General features: G+C 43.0%; 1 protein-coding gene across 7 annotated transcripts in view; it reads left to right on the top strand.

The window, feature by feature from the left end:
* The window catches only part of LOC121860723 (cell adhesion molecule 3-like), an 84,226-nt gene that overhangs the window by 33,124 nt on the left and 28,680 nt on the right, over window positions 1-22,422 (top strand). The window lies entirely within an intron of this gene.

Here is a 22,422-nt window from a genome sequence, read left to right as displayed (position 1 = left end):
GATATCTAACTTAACCTAACCTAACGAAACTTAACCTAACCTAACCTAACCTAATCTAACGTCACCTACTCATCAGGTGTTTTAATCAAGTGAAATGAGGTGTGGTGGCTAATCTTCAGGTGATTAATTAATCCTACTGTACCGTAAGGGTGGGGGCGGGGCGGGGCGGGGCGGGGCGGGGCGGGGCAGGGCAGGGCAGGGAGCGTGCACTGTAACATTCCTTCTACCTTAGCTCATCAGATTTTCTTTTCTTCTTTAATTTAGCGGAATTTAAAGGAAATAATTTTATTTTAACGTTAACTTGCGTTTAATACGTGTTGGATATTTGTGTGATTATGACAGTCTGGTGTGGGAGGACTGGCAGTTCTCTGGGGCCTCTTTTACCTCCTTCCCTCCCACCCTCCTTCTGTCTCTCTCCATCCTTCCCTCCCTCGTGCAACTTGAAGATACCATCAATATCTCTGTCTGTCTGTCTGTCTGTCTGTCTGTCTGTCTGTCTGTCTGCGTGTCTCTCTCTCTCTCTCTCCTTCCCGACACGGAGTACATCAATCAGGTGGGTGATCCATCAAACACTGGGGGAAACAGTGACGTTTATTGCCAATAACAAGTGGTCACACAAGCAGCCGATGTAGTGTAATCTACCAGCCCTTACTACTGCCCTCTCTTGCCCCGGCCCTTACTACTGCCCTCTCTTGCCCCGGCCCTTACTACTGCCCTCTCTTGCCCCGGCCCTTATTACTGCCCTCTCTTGCCCCGGCCCTTATTACTGCCCTCTCTTGCCCCGGCCCTTATTACTGCCCTCTCTTGCCCCGGCCCTTATTACTGCCCTCTCTTGCCCCGGCCCTTACTACTGCCCTCTCTTGCCTAACCTAACTTAACTCATCTTAGCCTAACTTAACCCAACCTATCTTAACCTAGCCTACCCTAACCTAACCTAACTTAACCTAAACCCTCCCAGGTAACGATAAGGTGTTTAATCATCCGTTGAAGTAAACTGGGTGGCTAATCTTCAGGTGATCCCATAAAACTACACAAATTTACATAACACCTGTTTTTTTTAATGCCAGTATTGACTAAGGATACTAACACAGGGTCAGTATTAAGTTATGGTGAAAAACAAAGGTGGGTTGTTTTAATAATTAGAATAATGTGATAAAAACATTGTTTGTTTTAGCTGACGAGCAGGAAATGTGGTGAGTCCAGGGGATGGGGTACATATTTAACACTGCCCGGGGGTGTACATATTTCATAGTATTGGGTGGTAGGGTGTACATATTTCATAGTATTGGGTGGTAGGGTGTACATATTTCATAGTATTGGGTGGTAGGGTGTACATATTTCATAGTATTGGGTGGTAGGGTGTACATATTTCATAGTATTGGGTGGTAGGGTGTACATATTTCATAGTATTGGGTGGTAGGGTGTACATATTTCATAGTATTGGGTGGTAGGGTGTACATATTTCATAGTATTGTCGACTTCTGTAGACAGTTGTCGGGTATATCTGCCTTTAAACTGGCAGAAGCGTAAATCAAATACACCTGTCTTGTAGGTTAACAGGTGTAGCTATATAATATTTTTCTCCCTAACAGGTGTGTAAATAATTCACACCTGTCACTCTTTGTTAACAGGTGTGTCTACTGACTCCGGTATTGATGCAAAAGGTATGAAACAGAACACGGTTACCTTGCCTTAATTGGTCAGTGTTTCGACACAGGTGTAAAAAGTAATTCCTTGCAACATTTTCCGACATAGATACAACGAAGTGATACTAACGAGGGTGATACAGTCTCATTAATGCAATAGATGTATACTTAAGGCTTACTGCAATTTAATTATTAATTGAAACTGGAGGAGGGAGGGAGGGAGGGAGGGAGGGAGGGAAGGAGGGAATAGAAGAGGAAGAAAGGGAGAGAAAGGGAGAGAGAGGGAGGGATGGAAAGATAATAATAATAATAATAATAATAATAATAATAATAATAATAATAATTTAATAATGAAAGAAAAAATACCAAGACTCACACTCAAAAACATTTTCCTCTTCTGAATAAAAACATTAAAAAATATATATTTATTCGACCATACACAACCCTTAGGTCGAGCACAGTATCACCGAAGGAACCCATCAGCTGTTCGTATCCCGTCGACCAGCAGCACTTAACAGCAGAGGTGGGGGAGGGGGAGGAAATGCTGTTATTCGACCCTAATTCTGAAACAGCACTGGGCAGCAACGGGTGAAAAGTGCAGTTCCTTGTTGCTACTGACGCGGCAACACTGAGAAACTATTCCAAGTTGGCGAAATGTGCAACTCTCTCTGTGTGTGTGTGTGTGTGTGTGTGTGTGTGTGTGTGTGTGTGTGTGTGTGTGTGGTTATTCTACTTAACAAAAGGGACGAGTCTTTAAGTATATTATAGTATCTCATTAACTGTTAACGTTACTTAAAATATAGTTTGAATCAAGTATTAACAGACCTCAGTATTAACAGACCCCAGTATTAACGGTCTCCAGTATTAACAGACCTCAGTATTAACAGACCCCAGTATTAACGGTCTCCAGTATTAACAGACCCCAGTATTACCAGACCCCAGTATTACCAGACCCCAGTATTAACAGACCCCAGTATTAACAGACCCCAGTATTAACAGACCCCAGTATTAACAGACCCCAGTATTAACAGGCCCCAGTCTTATCCCCGAGAATATCCCACAACACCGCGGCAGTATTTAGAGGAATCACACGCCTGGCAGCACCTCCCGAGAGCCAGACAAAAACGATGTAATAGGAACCAAGTGGAGAGGAAAGCCGTATCTCAGTTAGTCAGTCAGATATGGCCCGGGTGGAGAGTTAACTATTATTACTACTACAGCTTAATGTAAACAAGGGATTCAGTGAAACAACCTCCCTCCTTGTAGTCAACTACCTAATAGACATAAAGCTAATTTCTCTAATTACTTGCCAGCCAGAACGACCTTAACTACGCCTCGTAAAGGAGAAGTTAAGCGCACAGGGCTCAACCAGTGCTTTAAAGATCGGCTGATGGAGCTCTCTCTCTCTCTCTCTCTCTCTCACTCCCTTTCTCTCTCTCTCTCTTTTTTTCTCTCTTTCTTTCTCGCTCTCTTTCTTGCTCTCTCCCTCACTCTCTCTGGTACGATAGTTTAGAGACGACAACACTTCTAAAATTCTTTTCTACGGTGGTTCGGATCCCCAGCCATGGCTCCTCACCCCTAACTACCATCACCACTACCACCACTACCACTCTACTACGACCACTACCACCAACACAACCACTCCTCCACTACCACCAACACCATCACTACTAACTACCCTCACCATCATTCCCCAATACCATCACCACATTCTCAAGGGAAATTATGAGAATTTCGATGATCTCAGACGCTTTGTTCAGCAGCGTACATCATCACCACCATCATCACCATCATCATCATCATCATCATCATCATCATCATCATCATCACCACCACCATCATCATCATCATCAACAAAAACACGACAAGAAAGGTTTGAGAAGGGCACTGTAAGCGGCATGTCTGTGTGTGAGTCAGTATGAAGTCTTATGGACACACCAGCCGACGCATTTTACATGTTCATGCTATTATGTACTGTACAGTCTGTTGAGAGACACATTGACGTTTATAGGTTAGTGTTAGGATGTTATAGCACCGAGGGTTAGGTTAGGTTAGGTTAGGTTAGGTTAGGTTAGGTAGCCACATTCATGAGTTTTAGGGAAATTACTTATAAACTGATTTAGGTCATGGAAGTGAGAGTGAGCAGTGTAAGTTTTAAGACGTATTTTAAGGAATATACTTATACGTATTTTAAGTAAGGGAAGCGAGAGTTAACATTGTAAGTTTAAGGGAAAATACTTAAATCTGGTTTCGGTAAAAAAAAATAAGTTCCCAATTTACTTCACCTAAATGAATGGGTTGTATTGCATGTGTCATCAGTGTGTGTGTGTGTGTGTGTGTGTGTGTGTGTGTGTGTGCGTGTGCGTCAAGATGTGAGCATATAACAGTAATTAATGATCGCCACTATTAATTAAGTCTATTTATTACCAAGTTTTTCCCTTTCCAGTCCAGAGTATTAAACACTCGTGATAATTTGCGATACCTGTGTAATTAACTGTACCTGTATAGTAATAAACTACCTGTTTGTAATTAACTGTACCCGTAGATAGTAATAACTTACCTGTGTGTAATTAAGTGTACCTGTCCTTTCTAATTACGAGTTTGTAGTTGTCTGAATGATGCTTCTGAATCTACACCCAACACACTGCCCCCAAGACAAAATACGTGCAAACACAAACAAACAAACAATGAAAGACAGACAGAGTTAGCAGTCATAACTTTATCCATGGTATATTAAGACCCTGTGTGTGTGTGTGTGTGTGTGTGTGTGTGTGTGTGTGTGTGTGTGTGTGTGTGTTCGTCGTCCCGTGTCTACATCATCATCCAAGGCAAACCGAATGTTTATGTACACAACCCTCGTGTGTAGATTATCTCAGTGTGTACATAAATCCTGTGTGTGTATATAATCCTGATGTGTACACTATCTTACTGTGTGTGTGTGTGCCCAACAGAAATTGGTAACCTGGATGTTAATCAATTTACGGACTGTGTTCCATGGTAATGGTTAGCCAGTGCAGTTGACGAGTTGTCCGGTCTTCTCGGATTATTCCTTGACATTGGGTCATGGAGCTAGTTACCTTACGGTGTGGTTGTTGTATTAGTGACAGCTTCTAAACCTTAAAGAAATTCACGCCTAGGCGGCCCTAGGGCCAGCCATCCTTGAACACGAGGGGCAACCATTATGTTTGTGTGGGTGTATAACAAAAAAAAAATAATAATTAACGGTTACTGATAGAACGTAGTAGCCCAAAGGCTAAAAGATATACAATAAACAGAGAAGATAAAGGCTACATATGGTGACATTGGGAGCAGGTCACTTGAATGTCAAAACCTTGCAGTGCACAAAGGAGAAGAAATATGGAGTGAACATAAACGTTAACTAAGGGTTTGACAGTTTTCTCAGGGGATATAAGGACGCTTCTCACGGCCTCACACAGCTTTACATAAACAGGTGGTACTCTGGCCGCTGCTCCCGGCTGGTCTCAATGTTCACATATATCACACGCATCACGCTGTCCTCGTAGGTCTACCCACCTCACATGGGGTGTTGGAGAGAGTTCTTGTTTCCCACCTGGTGTTGCTGGGAGTCATCATTTCCCACCTGGTGTTGCTAGGAGTCATCATTTCCCACTTGGTGTTGCTGGGAGTCATCATTTCCCACCTGGTGTTGCTGGGAGTCCTCATTTCCCACCTGGTGTTAGTTGTCGTGGGGTGTGGGATCTCGCTGGTGTGTGTAAGGTCCACGTTGGTCTGAACACTGAACACTGGTAGGTCAGGTATTTCTATTGTCCAACACTTGTTTTCATTCTTTTTTAGAGTTGCAATAGTTACTTTTGTGTTCTATTCGCTGGTTGATCGACACTCTGTGCGCTGATATGTCCTGGTAAGGAGGAGTTGAGGAAAGGAGGGAAAGTGAACAGGCGAACTCAGGCGGGCGGTAGGTAATGCAAAGTACTGTATGTCCTTCACTCCATGAGGGCTGAGGACTGTGTGTGTGTGACCCCGACACAGCTGACTGTAGCATCCAGTGGCAATGTTTACACTCTTTTCATCTATCTATCCATCTAATTTATACATTTAATCTATTTAAAAAAGAAGGCGAGAGAGAGAGAGAGAGAGAGAGAGAGAGAGAGAGAGAGAGAGAGAGAGAGAGAGAGTCAAGAAAGCTTCCCTTTATGTATTCACAACACGAGCGAGAGTCTTGTCTTGTCGTGACACACAAGTTAAAAACCTCATCCAACAAGCCCCAGGCCTGGACCACACACACACACACAGACACACAGACGACAAGTTGACGAGGCCAGAAACACCACCGTCGTCTTCAACTGTCATACACACACACACACACACACACACACACACACACACACACACACACACACACACACAAGTTGACGAGAAGACTTTGAGGTGGGCGGCTAATGTTTCCAGCGATGGTTGTGTCAGTCGTGATGATATTCCGGGATACAACCTGTCGCCTGGAGGTTCCACTGTCCACCTCGAACACGGTGCCCGAGTTCTGAAGTTTTTAGAAAAGTTGGTTGATTGGTTGGTGTAAGCTCTGGTGAAGGCTATTTCTGTTTCTCATTTCACCTCCACCTTCTCCCCCCCCATACACAAAAAGACGAAAAGAAGGAAAAAATATACATTAAAATCGTATCTGCATGTGTCGAATTTCACAAAAAGGAAAGCTACGGGTGAGACCACAGAGAAGCCCCTTTTTCAAAAATATACACGTCCACTTCAAAGGTTCACCTCCCAACACGACCCCCTTCAAAGGCTCATACCCCCATCTCTGTCATTCTCTGTGGGGAAATATGTGAGTGCTTTCTCGCATGACTATTGTCTGCCCTGCCACCAATTTACAAGTCAATAGTCAACGCCCCAAAAAAATGGCGAAAGAAATTGAGAGCAAAGAAAATGGAGATAAAGAAAACGGGAACCTGTTGCTTACTAAATTATGTTTTTGATTCTTTACTGATTGGTCATTTAAATTTGGCATATAATTGGTTCATTCTAAGAGAGATTCACGAGGCGATTGGTAATTAGTGTAATTCTCCCCGCTGATTGGTTATCTGAGAGGAGATTAACAATATGTTTGGCAGCACTAGAACAAGGATACGAGTGACACACACACACACACACACACACACACACACACACACACACACAGACGGATTATAAAACTTGACTGTAAGCTGCAGGATACACTGAGCACGCGAGACATATTGCACAGGAGGACTCGTTAACGGTGGACTAATGGTGTCTTGAAAGAGATCTTGACGCATAAAAAAATACTTTGGATAAACAGTGAGATGGGTTAGGTTAGGTTAGGTTATGCTAGGTTAGGTTGGGTTCAAGTTACTAGATTATGAGAGTATATAGGCCTAAGGGGAAGGCCTATATACAGTCGTGTTTTAATATAGATTCACGAGAGAGAGAGAGAGAGAGAGAGAGATCTTGAGTGTACCCTCACCACACACTCTCCCAACACCACCATGTGATGGTCAAAGTTACTCGCTCCATTACAGGTACCACAAGATAATTTAAGCTGGTGATAGTGGTAGTGGTGGGTGGTAGTGGTAATGGTGGTAGTTATGGTGGGTGGTAGTTATGGTGGGTGACATTGATGGACGGTATCCAATTAGACAACACATGACCAAGGCAGTTTACCTTTCTAACTATAGTAATCAACGTCTGGCTATATCACACCTGACCTTATTTACTACCTGTGGTTCACACACACACACACACACACACACACACACGCACACACACACACACACACACACATATTCGCTAACAAAAACAAATCCCTGATGCGGACCAGAATTTTCACGCTAAGATTTTAGTTTTGGTGAAATAGGTTAGGTTAGGTTAGGTTAGGTTAGGTTAGGTTAGGTTAGGTTAGGTTAGGTTAGGTTGAGTTAGCGTCTGGGGGATCCACATCCGAGTTATGATTATTCTTAATTCACTATATCTAAACACAACAGACACATCACTATAACCTCACCAACCAAAACACCCACAACACAACAAACACCATAACCTCAACAACCACAACAAACACAACCTTAACAACCACATCACCCACAACACCACAGCCAAAACACACACACACACAACAACCACAACCACTACAAATAACCACAACCACAACAAACTCAACACTGACAACAACCTTAACACCCACAACCAAAACAACCACAAAAAACAGTAAACTCTCAACACCTTTATAATGATAATAATTAGTAGAATAACACCTTTATAATGATAATAATTAGTAGAATATATTTTTCCCACCAATAAGAAAATTATCAAAACATTACGTCGAATATATTGCCATAACAATTAACGCTGAAACACGCAAGTTGGTAGTGGGAGCAAAAAACACGCTAACCCACACCAGTACGTAAGGTTGAAGGCTCACTGCATCAAGGAAGAAGAGTTTCGACCATCGTGGTGGGGTTAGGTTAGGTTAGCGTATGGTTAGGTTAGCGTGAGGTTTGGTTAGGTTAGGTTAGGCCAGTTGTGTATGTCTGTCTACTGTATGTTAGGATGACCACCACAACCACAATCATCATCGCCACCACCACAACCACCACAATCACCATCACCACTCACCAAGCCACCACAACCACCACCACCACCACCAACCCAGCCACCACATGACCACCTGTGTATAAGAGCCATAACCCACAAGTTCTGGTCGAGGTTACGAAGCTGTCACTCTTTATTTCCCTTCTATTGGTTAACTGGACGAGAGGTCTCAAGGGTATACACTTCTATAGGGTACATATGATGACCAGTCATTTCGAAGAGTGAGACGGAGAATGGAGAAGTTATCACCACCATCATCACTATCACCATTATTATCACTATCATCACTATCACCAATATTATCACTATCATCACTATCACCAATATTATCACCATCATCATCATCACTATCACCATCATCACTATCACCATCATCACTATCACCATTATTATCACTATCATCACTATCACCAATATTATCACTATCATTATCAATATCACCATCATCACTATCACCATTATTATCACTATCATCATTATCACTATCACCAATATTATCACTATCATTATCAATATCACCATCATCACTATCACCATCATCACTATCACCATCATCACTATCACCATCATCACTATCACCATTATTATCACTATCATCACTATCACTATCACCAATATTATCACTATCATCATTATCAATATCACCATCATCACTATCATCATTATTATCACTATCATCATTATCACTATCACCAATATTATCACTATCATTATCAATATCACCATCATCACTATCACCATCATCACTATCACCACCACCATTACCATCACAGCCATAATAATTTATACACAGCCGATACACAACTTTTCTAATACGGTAACAAGTGAACCGTAACATTTTAATCATGCAAATAAATAACTCGAGGCAAAACAGACTCCAATTACAATAACAACATTCCTACAACAAACCCCGGTAAAAGTAAAGTAATAGAACCCGTATATAACATCACAACCCGGAAAAAAGTGAAACTATAGAACCCGGATATAACGTCACAACCCGGAAAAAGTGAAGCTATAGAACCCGTATATAGCATCACTCTTAACCTTAAATGTTTCTTCCTGTTGGTTAGATGAGTCAAATGAACCAATGAGAACTCGAGTTATGGTGAAATTTAATTTACTCTGGTTGCATTTTTTCCTCGTATAATAAGTCCTGAAATATTTAAGGTTAATATTTAATTAATCTAATGCAAGAGCTACGTCTATTATGCCAAGCGGCTGTGACGTCATCGGAGGGTAAGGTGTCTTCTGTTCACAAGTCATCGTAAAAAAAAAATATCGTATTCTATATTTTTTATGAGTTTAAAAGTCATTAAAATGATTAGTAATGCAGTGTTTAATAATAAAATAAATTATATCAGGGTCACAATATATAACTAATAACACTATACTTCTCACTATCACCACCATCATCATTATTACTATTACCATCACCATCCCCACCACCACCCCCATCATCACTATCACCATCCCCACCACCATATGTATATCCGGTGTTGACACATACGATACATTATCTAATCAACCCAAAACCTGTGTGTCTGGGTATTGGCACATAGGAAATTTAATCCAATCAACCCAATGAACACCTGGATACTTACACCTATGGGACACCTTTAATCTCATAAGAGCCATTAACTCTACCTTCTTTTTTTTCTACCTGAACAACCAGCGGTCAGGTAGAGACGGGTAGTGAAGTAAGGTAATGGGATGGGGTAGTGTGGGAGAGAGAGAGAGAGAGAGAGAGAGAGAGAGAGAGAGAGAGAGAGAGAGAGAGACAGAGAGAGAGAGAGACAGAGAGAGAGAGAGAGAGAGAGAGAGAGAGAGAGAGAGAGAGAGAGAGAGAGAGAGAGAGAGAGAGAGAGAGAGAGAGAGAGAGAGAGCCACACCCACACTATCAGGTCGAGTGTAAGAGACCATGAAGCTGGTCTCAATGATACCATCACCACCAAGCCTTCTGCCTCCTCACCTCTCTCGATAACCGAACCCTCAACTCTTATCTTACTGCCCTCTCTCTCTTTCAGTCTTCTCCTTCTTCTTCTTCTTCTTTTCTTGTACAATTCCGTTTAGAGGTTAGTGATACTCTGTCAGGTCACTACATCTGGGAACCAGAAGACGAGAAGACCATACAGTATGCAGCCATATACTCCTGAACCACGTCCATTCCCAGTGGGAAATGTGCAGGAGCCCCTGGCAGCGCTGTTCAGTACCCCTGGAAGTGGGTGATTATCTCTAGGGAACAGATGCACTGTATAGTACAAAGCAGGTCACCCCAGCCTCTGCCAGTGATACTTTATACTGGTCCTTGCCAGTCACTTTAAGAGTAAAGTGTCCACGCTTACTCTTCGTCTTGCTGGGGAATTCATATAAAATTTTTGTCTATATTCACCTGGGAGATTTCTAAGACAGAATTATTTTACTTATTCTTCTCAATACCGACTCAAGTGGATTCGTATCCATTCAAAAATAAGAACAATAAAAGTGAACAGCATTATCAAGGTAGAGTCTAACATGAGCCACATACAGTTGTAACATAACCTTATCTACTTTATTTCCAACATGAATTTATATTTTCATTCTAATGTGTTCCAGGTTTTATTATACCGTACACTTAATAATACAACTCCAAAGCATTATTACAGATTATTCACCATTGCTAGCTGTAAACGTCAAATAAAAGACTTGATCGACACAACTTTGACTTACATTTGTGGTTTTAGTACTGGTAGCCCCAGTAAATTATACTTGAGATGTCTCTTAGAGGCAGGTGGTTCAAATAGAAGACTGCACATCCGAGCATTAGCAGTACTGATGTTGTCTTTTCTCTTACCGAGGTTAATCTACTTGTATCTTAGATCATCATCTTTAGCAAATGTAAGTAAGTGTATATTTCACCCTCGTTTGAACAAAGAATGGCACCCAAACACTGCACAATTAGCGGGCATTATGTTTTAACAGTTTTAACAATAGTAGCTGCAGCGAACTGAGGGGGCGGCCCCTTCACCTGTTCACTCTATGACGTCATGCACAAGCTGGGTCAGGTGTAGGCAGACCACCTCCTCTATAAACCTTGGTTGTTAATATGTCCAATTATAAAGCGTTACCACTGGTTTTGATTTAAAAATTTTATATCTATCTATCTGTCTATCTATCTGTCTATCTATCTATCTATCTATCTATCTATCTATATCGAGAGAGAGAGAGAGAGAGAGTATTATGCGGAAAACTTGAAGTAATGCATTGAAGCCTCTTGATATATGATCTCTGTTCAACTACTTATAGTGATAATTCTAAACAGATTTCCCCATTGTTTTCTGGTATTGGAATGGCTACTCCTATCACTATGGTTTTCTTCTCGTAAGATATTAACACATCATCATCCATCAGCAGTAATGTTGGCCGATACTCTTATTAATATCCTTCCCATCTCTTTCTCATGAGTCTTCGCATCAAACTGCACTGTTGGTGGGAGGGTCGGCTATACACCCTCCACTGCCAGTGCATCACGAACTTCTGAATGGAACACTCTCTCTCGCTCTCAACCAAGATATTTAGTACACCTGATCATTCATATGCCTATAGTAAACAACAGGTGATCATGTCGTCGTGAGCAGCTGGACATAGAGAGGATGTATTAGTCTTTAATGCTGTGGTACTTACAAACTATCGTCATCCAAGATCGTCCAAGAACCATTCAGGAGACCCAAAGGAGGAAATCGAGGTGTAAAGAGTGGAGACCTTGGTAGCCATTCGATCTGTCCTCATTGTTCAGTCTTCGTTAATATGTTATGATATCCTCATCTGAATGAAAAAAAAAAGAATAGTCATTTTCCTATAGCGTATCTTATGAGACACCCTGTACATCCTGTCACTCTCTAAACCGTTTTCAGCTCCTGACTTAAGACTATAATTACCTAATATATATCTGGATCTTGTGCATCGCCCATATCTTCATAATGACACTATCACCCCCATCCTCCACTCTGGCACTCTTCCCATATTGGCACTATCACCCCCATCCTCCACTCTGGCACTCTTCCCATATTGGCACTATCACCCCCATCCTCCACTCTGGCACTCTTCCCATATTGGCACTATCACCCCCATCCTCCACTCTGGCACTCTTCCCATATTGGCACTATCACCCCCATCCTCCACTCTGGCACTCTCCTCCCATATTGGCACTCACCCCCATTCTCCACTCTGGCACTCTTCCCATATTACACCCCATCCTCCATCTCTGGCACTCTTCCCATATTGGCACTATCACCCCCATCCTCCACTCTGGCACTCTTCCCATATTGGCACTATCACCTATTCTCCACTCTGGCACTCTTCCCATATTGGCACTATCACCCCATTCTCCACTCTGGCACTCTTCCCATATTGGCACTATCACCCCCATCCTCCATTCTGGCACTCTTCCCATATTGGCACTATCACCCCATCCTCCACTCTGGCACTCTTCCATATTGGCACTATTACCCCCATTCTCCACTCTGCACTCTTCCCATATTACACTATCACCCCCATCCTCCATTCTGCACTCTTCCCATATTGGCACTATCACCCCCATCCTCCATTCTGGCACTCTTCCCATATTGGCACTATCACCCCCATCCTCCATTCTGGCACTCTTCCCATATTGGCACTATCACCCCCATCCTCCATTCTGGCACTCTTCCCATATTGGCACTATCACCCCCATCCTCCATTCTGGCACTCTTCCCACCTACCAACATTTAATAAACAGTGTTGTGGTGGGCATCTCCCCACGTCTCCAGCAGCCAATATCATGGTCATTTTTATTCCTTCCTCACCCTCGTTATCCTCCTCAAAGTCACCTCCACCGTTTAACCTCCACTGTTTACTAATAAATTTCATATGACAAACACAATTCCTTTATTTATGTTGTTATGTCTTATCATTTGTTCTAAAATAAATTCAAATACTCTGTACTGTATTTTCTGTAATATTACTTACACAAGATTTACAGTGTCCAAAACTCACTTCATGTAGCAATTTTAATATTTCTTTCTGAAACTGAATACATAATGTCACTAACTCAAAGGTGGAAAGTTAAAAAGGAAAGGTGCTAATTATTTTTTTTCTAATTAAACATAATGAATAAATCGTCTTTATTTCATAACATGGTTATTTTATGTTGTGTTTTGAAATTATTAAATGTTGTAATGAAACTTTTTTGGTTTGTAGTTGAACTTTACCGTGATCTGATGCAACGCCTGTCGTCTGTGTTAAAGGATATGTGGCCTTCTATCTGTCTGTTTTAGTCTGCTGTAAACCTCTATTTTTCCATCTGTCTTTGTTTTTGTTTTTCTAATTCCTTTTTTGCATCTCCTTTTCCATCTCTTCATCTTTCTGTATATTTGTATTTTTGTGTCTTTCTGATGCTTCCTTTATCACTATCTCTTCCTGTCTGTCTGTCTATCTATCACTTCATCTTCTGAATATCACTTTCTATCTTAACAGGCCGTCTCTCAGTGCTTTCCCTGCCTGTATATGTGTCAATACCACTAAAATACAATCTCTCACCACATTTCACCTTCAGACTAGACCTCCTTCCTTTATCACCTTATATTTATTATGGCAGAGCATTAACACCAGGACTGTATTTACAAGGCCAGATCCCACCACTGCCCCCAAATGCATGAGACGAACATAACACACCCAACAAATGCCTGTGTAAAATGTATAGTTCTGAGGTAAGGGATATTTCACTTTCCTTGTACTTCACCTTTACCAACCACATCATATTCATCAAAGCAGACAGGTGTCATTAGTACAGTGTGTACAAGGCCAAATCCCACCACTGCCACCAGGTGTTTGAGTAGACCCCAAGATAAAGGTGCCTGTGTAGATTGATGAGATGGGGAGTAATAGAGGTCTCAGTAAAGCAACACTCCTGTACTCACCTGTGTGTGTGTGTGTGTGTGTGTGTGTGTGTGTGTGTGTGTGTGTGTGTGTGTGTACTTATATATTACTACACAATAGCTGTATAATTTAAAGGTTTTAGTATGGTTTTATAATACTTTTAACAATACTGTAACATAAAAACTGACTAACACCAACATAACACAAGCATCAACCCTTCATGTAAACAAACCTTGATAAAATATGAAATAAATAGCATAGACAAAACTCATCACCAAGTATAACACAGACGGTGAGATTGAACAAAAATCTGGTGAACACAATCTGTTGTTCACTGAAACTTCATCCCCCCAAAAAATTATTCAGGAAGGAGTTAACGAGATGGTCCCCCCCCCTTCTCTCCCTTCCCCATCATGATGACGGTGGTACTTAGCACTACTCATTATTACCTCGCTAATTAACCAATATAATGACTACCATCACCGCTTGTATGATACCTGTGTGTATGTCGTAATCACAAGCGTCCACGAGTTTTGGAGGTTCCTGTGTTCATTATTTTCTCCCGTAACTGCTGGTTAAGGGAACGTATCTGGCTACGTTAAGGATCCACATTCTCAAAAATTCATAGGGATGTTTTTTTTTTTTTTAACCATTTCCTGGATACAATCTCAACATAACTAAGACGCCATTTTTTTTTGCCTATCATCTTCCTGTTGTAGCTTAAGTGCATCAGTTTCTTTAAGGTGATTCTCAAACATCCAGTCAGGAGAGAAACTTTAACGTATGGGCCTTAGAGAATCCACCTTTGTATCGTAGTTCGGACCAGGTCTATACGTTCTCACATCTCCAGGTAAGAGAAAAAATATTAATGTAAGAACCTTTGAGAATCTGATCCTGATACGAGACTTATCATTTATTTTTTTCAGAAAATTTCGTGAATATCTCGGCATTTATCGTCGATTAAACATAATGTGTTGTAGTGTGTGAGGGTAAACGAGGTCTATCAGTTAGGTCAGTGATGGTCTCTCTACACGGCAGTCTCCCCTCACTCTCTCCCCACAGTCCCAACACAACAGTCTCCCCTCACTCCCAACACAACAGTCTCCCCACACTCCCAACACAACAGTCTCCCCACACTCCCAACACAACAGTCTCCCCACACTCCCAACACAACAGTCTCCCCACACTCCCAACACAACCAGCCCCCACACCCAACACAACAGTCTCCTCACTCCCCAACACAACAGTCTCCCCCTCACTCCCCAACACAACAGTCTCCCACACTCCCCAACACAACAGTCTCCCCACTCCCAACACAACAGTCTCCCCTCACTCCAACACAACAGCCCCCACACCCCAAACACAACAGTCTCCCACACTCCCAACACAACACAGTCTCCACACTCCCAACACAACAGTCTCTGCTCCCCACATCCCCCAACACAACAGTCTCCTCCTCCCACAACAGTCTCCCACACCCCAACACAACAGTCTCCCCACACTCCCAACACAACAGTCTCCCACACAACAGTCTCCCTCACTCAACACAACAGACTCCCAACACTCCCCAACACAACAGTCTCCCCACACTCCCCAACACAACAGTCTCCCTCACTCCCAACACAACAGTCTCCCCACACTCCCAACACAACAGTCTCTCCCAACACACAGTCTCCCCACACTCCCAACACAACAGTCTCCCACACTCCCCAACACAACAGTCTCCTCACTCTCAACACAACAGTCTACTCCCCAACACAACAGTCTCCCCTCCTCCCACACACTCCCCACACAACAGTCCCCCCCAACAACACAACAGTCTCCCACCTCAGGCCCCCTGACACTCCCCACACCCCCACACAACAGTCTCCCTCACCCTCAACACAACAGTCTCTCCCCACACACACTCCCAACACAACAGTCTCCCCCACCTCCCAACACAACAGTCTCCCCACTCCCCAACACAACAGTCTCCCCAACACAACAGTCTCCCCCTCCCACACAACAGTCTCACCCCAACACAACAGTCTCCCCCACCTCCCCAACACAACAGTCTCCCCACACTCCCAACACAACAGTCTCTACTCCCAACACAACAGTCTCCTCACTCCCCACACAACAGTCTCCTCACTTCAACACAACAGTCTCCCCACACTCCCAACACAACAGTCTCCCACACCCCAACACAACAGTCTCCCACACTCCCCAACACAACAGTCTCCCCACACTCCCAACACAACAGTCTCCCTCCTCCCCAACACAACAGTCTCCCCACTCAACACACAGTCTCCTCACTCCAACAACAGTCCCTCATCCCAGCAACAGTCTCCAACACACACCCCAACACAACAGTCTCCCCAACACAACAGTCTCCCACTCCCAACACAACAGTCTCCCTACACTCCCCAGCACAAGTCCCAACACAACAGTCTCCCCACTCCCAACACACAGCCCCCCCACTCCCCACACAACAGTCTCCCCACACTCCCAACACAACAGTCTCTCCCACACTCCATACACAACAGTCTCCCCACACTCCAACACAACAGTCTCCCTCACTCCCAACACAACAGTCTCTCCCACACTCCCCCACACAACAGTCTCCCCACACTCCCCACTCCCCACAACACAGTCTCCCCTCACTCTCTCCCCTTACTCTCAAAATAAAGCTTATCCCCTGAGTGTCTCTGTCTCTCTCTCTCTCAACCATGACTATATCATTATCTCTCAGTCTACCTCTATCTCTTTATTTTCCTACGATGTATCTCCTCTCCTCACCTCTCCCCGTGTTTCTCCTTTCCTCTCCTTCTTGTGTCTCACCTTTCCTCTCTCCTTTCTCCCCTCTCTCACCTCCCCCGTGTCTCTCCTCCCATCCCTCCCCTTCTTGCGTCTTTTCCTCCGCTCCCCCCCTGTCCTTCCTGTGTCTCTCCTCCCGTCTCTCCTTTCCCCCTCCCTTTCTTCCCTGTGTTTCACCTCCCCTCTTCTCCATCACCAACTATTTTTATTATTCCTCTTCCTTCTCACTGACCCTCCCACCTTGAATCCACCCCTACCCCCTCCAATCCTTTGAATCCACCCCTACCCTCCAATCCCCCTCCACCTTGAATCAACCCCTACCTCCAATCCCCCTCCCATTTTAGTCGGATAAGCACCATAGTAGGTAAGTTAAGATTACATTCGCCTCCCCTCTACAGTCTACAGGATGAGGAGGAATAAGCCCTACTGACACAATCCAATTTTCTTTGTTGTTAAGTTGCGGTATAACCAGAATTATATACCTACTGTTGTAGTTGTTGTTGTTGTTATTATTATTATTATTATTATTATTATTATTATTATTACTATTAAACCATCATCCTCACAGTGGTAATTCCTTGAGGACGATATTCTTACCCCTTGAGGATGATGGTTTAACATAAGAACGATGGTTTAACCCCTTTGAGGATGATGGTTTAACATAAGAACGATGGTTTAACCCCTTTGAGGATGATGGTTTAACATAAGAACGATGGTTTAACCCCTTTGAGGATGATGGTTTAACATAAGAACGATGGTTTAACCCTTTGAGGATGATGGTTTAACATAAGAACGATGGTTTAACCCCTTTGAGGATGATGGTTTAACATAAGAACGATGGTTTAACAGGATGATGGTTTAACATAAGAACGATGGTTTAACCCCTTTGAGGATGATGGTTTAACATAAGAACGATGGTTTAACCCCTTGAGGATGATGGAACGATGGTTTAACATGAAGAACGATGGTTTAACCCCTTTGAGGATGATGGTTTAACATAAGAACGATGGTTTAACCCTTTGAGGATGATGGTTTAACATAAGAACGATGGTTTAACCCCTTTGAGGATGATGGTTTAACATAAGAACGATGGTTTAACCCCTGGTTGAGGATGATGGATGGTTTAACCCCTTTGAGGATGATGGTTTAACATAAGAACGATGGTTTAACCCCTTTGAGGATGATGGTTTAACATAAGAACGATGGTTTAACCCCTTTGAGGATGATGGTTTAACATAAGAACGACGGTTTAACCCCTTTGAGGATGATAAGAACGATGGTTTAACCCCTTTGAGGATGATGGTTTAACATAAGAACGAAACCATCGTACTCAAAGGGTTAAACAATCGTTTTTAAGTGGTTAAACCATCGTCCTCAAAGAGTCAAACCAGCGTCCTCAAAGGGTTTAATCATCGTCTTCAAGGGGTTAAACAATCGTCTTCAAGGCGTTTAACCATCGTCCTCAAAGAGTCAAACCAGCGTCCTCAAAGGGTTTAATCGTCGTCTTCAAGGGCTTAAACCATCGTCTTCAAGGGGTTAAACCATCGTCCTCAAAGGGTTAAACCGGCGTCCTCAAAGGGTTTAACGATCGTCTTCAAGGGGTTAAACCATCGTCCTCAAAGGGTTAAACCATCGTCCTCAAAGGGTTAAACCAACTTGAGGAAGAAGAGTTGAGAGATATCACGGTACTCAAGATGGCAGGAAGGTTAGCAATTTTAGATACTAGAGCTGGGTGATAAGACGAGAAGGAGGAGGAAAGAAGGGAGGAAGAGGAAAGAAGGGAGGAAGAGGAAGAGGAGGAGGAAAGAGGTAAGAAGGAGGAGGAGGAAAGAAGGGAGGAAGAGGAAAGAAGGGAGAAAGAGGAAGAGGAGGAGGAAAGAGGTAAGAAGGAGGAGGAAGAAAGAAGGAAGAAGAAGAAGGTTGAAAGAGGGAAGAAGGAGAAGGGGGAAAGAGGGGAAGAAGAGGAGGAGCAGGAGGAGGAGAAGGAGGAGGAAGAGGAAAGAAGGGAAAAGGGAAGAAGGGGGAAGAGGGGAAAATGAGGAAGAAAGAGGGAATGGAATAAGGAAGAAAGGGGATGGAGGGGAAAGAGAGAGAAAGGGGGAAGAAAGAAGGAAGAAGAAGGAGGAGGAAAGGAGGAAAGAGAAGAAAGCAGGGAAGAAAGGGAGAAGATAAAGAAATAGATAGATAGAGACAGACATACAGACAGACAGGTAGACAGATAGATATATAGAAACAGATAAATAGATAGACAGAGAGAATGACAGATAGACCAATAAGCCGTATATATACTACTAATAAGGTTCATCTTTTCCTGAGCATTACACGGGATTATCACCAAGTGTGTAATGCGATTCTACTTTAGGTCACTCTCCTTGCTGCCAATTTTCATGGAGTTACCTTTCAATTTCAGTATTAAATTCCTTCCCAATTTCACATTAACTGGTTTTCCATTTATTTACAGCTAATTTCGAGGACAGACATCCATCCAACCCAATTAGAAATGTCTGGTTGTGTCTTTCCTGCTAATTATCACTAAATAATCTTCGTGGACTGAGTAATAAACCTTTCTCTAGATTACACCTAATTAGCGCGATTATTTCCTCCTCCCAACTTCTTCAAAATATCCTCTAGGGATATTAATGGAAAATCTCCTCCCTCTCTTTATCTAATTGGGTCGGGGTTATTTTATTCTCCCACGATCTCTTTCCAGGATAATCTCTTAAATCCCTGCTTGTAAATCCATCCCATTATATATGGATTATTTCTTTTCTTTTTTTTTTCGTTTCTTTGAGCGAATAAATGTTTCTTTGGTGTGTCCGTGTGTTAGTCTGTCTCGTTTTTAACCCCCTCTGTCTGTCTGTCTGTCTGTCTCTTTCTCTCTATCGTTGCAACACTATCAGATCAATCAATCAACCAAGGTGTCATTTTCAGGGCTGAGGGTTGGCGACCACGGCCCACTTCTCAATACATCACTGGGCTGTGTTTACCAATTCCTCTAGATGCTCTAACTCTCCGGGGACCACAACATTTATATCATCCATCCCAGTCTCTGCCTTCCCCTGGCCCTCCCATCCTCCAGTAATATTTCTACCATTATCATCTTATCCTTAATTATATGACAACCTTCCCAATCATCTGTAGATTAACCACCCTAACGCTAACCTAACCTCAAGTGTAACCTAACCTAACATACCCTAACTTAACCCCCCCCCCCTTGCCAGTGTTAGGTTAAGTTGAATTAGGTTAACTTTAGGTTAGGTTATGTTAGCATTAACTTAGGTTAGGGTTAGGGTGGTTAATCTTCACTTTAAATAAGCTAGGGTGTCTAATCTTCAGCGATCCATTTGCTTTTACAACATTAATTCTCAAGAGAGTTCAAATGAAAAGCAAACAAAGTATGTCTCCATAAGCTGTACTTAACCATTCTAACTGCTGTAACAGAAAATATTCTAATACATGTTACATACTGTACTAACATACTGTATGTGGTGTCGTATGGTGTTGTTCTCGATGGTCCGATACACCTGTCTCTTTACACAAGTCAACATCACCAACAGCAGCACCAGCACAAGACCTTCCTACCTCAGCACCATGCTAGCCACTCATTTATGCACACCGTGAAGAAGAACCACAGTTTACCCGCGGACGAAAATAGGAATATGAAAATCAGTGTGTGTGTGGGGGGGACCAGGACCCCCCTTCACTATGTATGATGGCGGGAGGACCATATTAGGTCATATTTTTCAACACAGTTTAATAATGCTGGTTTAGAGTATCTCCACTGAGGGGGTGAGGAGAGAGAGAGAGAGAGAGAGAGAGAGAGAGAGAGAGAGAGAGGTATTAGTATTATATTTAATTTTTATTATTATTATTATTATTATAACAGATCTCCCAGAGCGTCATAACGTCTCCCTCACTGACACTCCTCACACTCTCCTCTTACTCTCACCGATACTGCCTCACTCTCCCTCACCATCACCCCTTTACTAACACTCCCTCACTGACACTCTCCTCACACCCCCGATATTTCTTCAACCGATGAGTCACCGATAATCTATGTCTGTGTGATATTGCTGTCCACCAGCCACACCCGATACCTCTGTCCTCACCCTTCCTCCAAGATCCTTCAAGTTCTTTCGAGGTTTTTCACGGTTCTCCAGGGTCCTCCAGGGTCCTTCAGGCCCCTCCAGGGTCCTCCAAGGTCATTCATGGATCTCCACGGCCCTCCAGGGCTCTCCAGAGTCCTCCAAGATCCCTTAGGTGAGATGATTTGGTCTAACAGCCCAAAGCATCGAGGTGGCTGGTGGCCAACTCAGCACAACACCTCACCAACCTTACCTCACCTTTTCACCAGACTAAACCCGAACTGGAACTCGAACCCGAACCCGTACTGCACCTCAAACCAGAACCCGTACTGCAACTCGAACCCGTGTCTCCGTGTTTGAGAAGCGAGATCGCAACCATCCGAACCCGCTATACAAGGTTATTAAAAACCAAGAACCAGATTTTAATATATAAAAAATTCAAGTCCTTGTGTGTGTGTGTGTGTGTGTGTGTGTGTGTGTGTGTGTGTCTTGGTCTTGATTTGTTTTCTTTATGAACATTTAAGTCGAGAGATTTAGGTATGGTGAGTGAGTGTAGGTACTCGTACTAAATCCCTACCAGTGTTATCTCTCTCTCTCTCTCTCTCTCTCTCTCTGGTATAATTAATCCAGACAGTCACCAGGACAGAGGGACCTTCCCACACAATACTTGAAGACGCTTTCTTAACATTCACTTAACTCAATAACTACTACTCGATAACTTCATTACCACCCCAACCCCCAATCGCTGCACCCGGAACCGAACCCGCAAATGAACCCGGACAAGTAAAAGAGCGCAGACATTTAAACGAACCCGGGCAAGTAAAAGAATTCAGACATTTAAATGAATCCGGCCTCGCAAACGAACTCGGACCCGAAAACGAACTCGGACCCGAAATCGAACCCAGACAAGTACAAGAATTCAGACATTTAAACGAACCCGGACTCGCGAATGGACTCGAACCCGATAACAATCCCGGACAAGTATAAGAACTCAGACATTTAAACGAACCCGGCCTCGTAAACGAATCCGTACCCTCAAACGTCGCGGAAAATCGCCACCTCACACACATCAAATGGAAGGTGACCATGATCGCCAGGTACCCCCAAAAAAAATATAAATAAATAAAAATACGACCCAGGGAGAATTAAAAGTGGCATCACAAGTACCACTCATACCATCAAGGACACAACACAGTGCCACTCGCCATTATGCCACAAAAATAGAGTCACTCGCCAGGCGTTGATGTGTCTCTATGACTCATTCATGTCTCTTATGTGCGATGGATGGCGTCATATTTCCCCAGTTAGTTTATATAAGTTTTCTGTTTTTTTGAGGGTGAATTATTGTCATAACTTCTAAGTGGATTTATTGTGTGTGATTTTGTGTGAGTGTTTTTATTTTG

This window comes from Homarus americanus, unplaced genomic scaffold (assembly GCF_018991925.1).
Source record: "Homarus americanus isolate GMGI-L3 unplaced genomic scaffold, GMGI_Hamer_2.0 scaffold23617, whole genome shotgun sequence".
Lineage (NCBI taxonomy): Eukaryota > Metazoa > Arthropoda > Malacostraca > Decapoda > Nephropidae > Homarus > Homarus americanus.
Note: the sequence above shows the minus strand (reverse complement) of the source record. Positions and strands in the feature narration are given on the sequence as shown.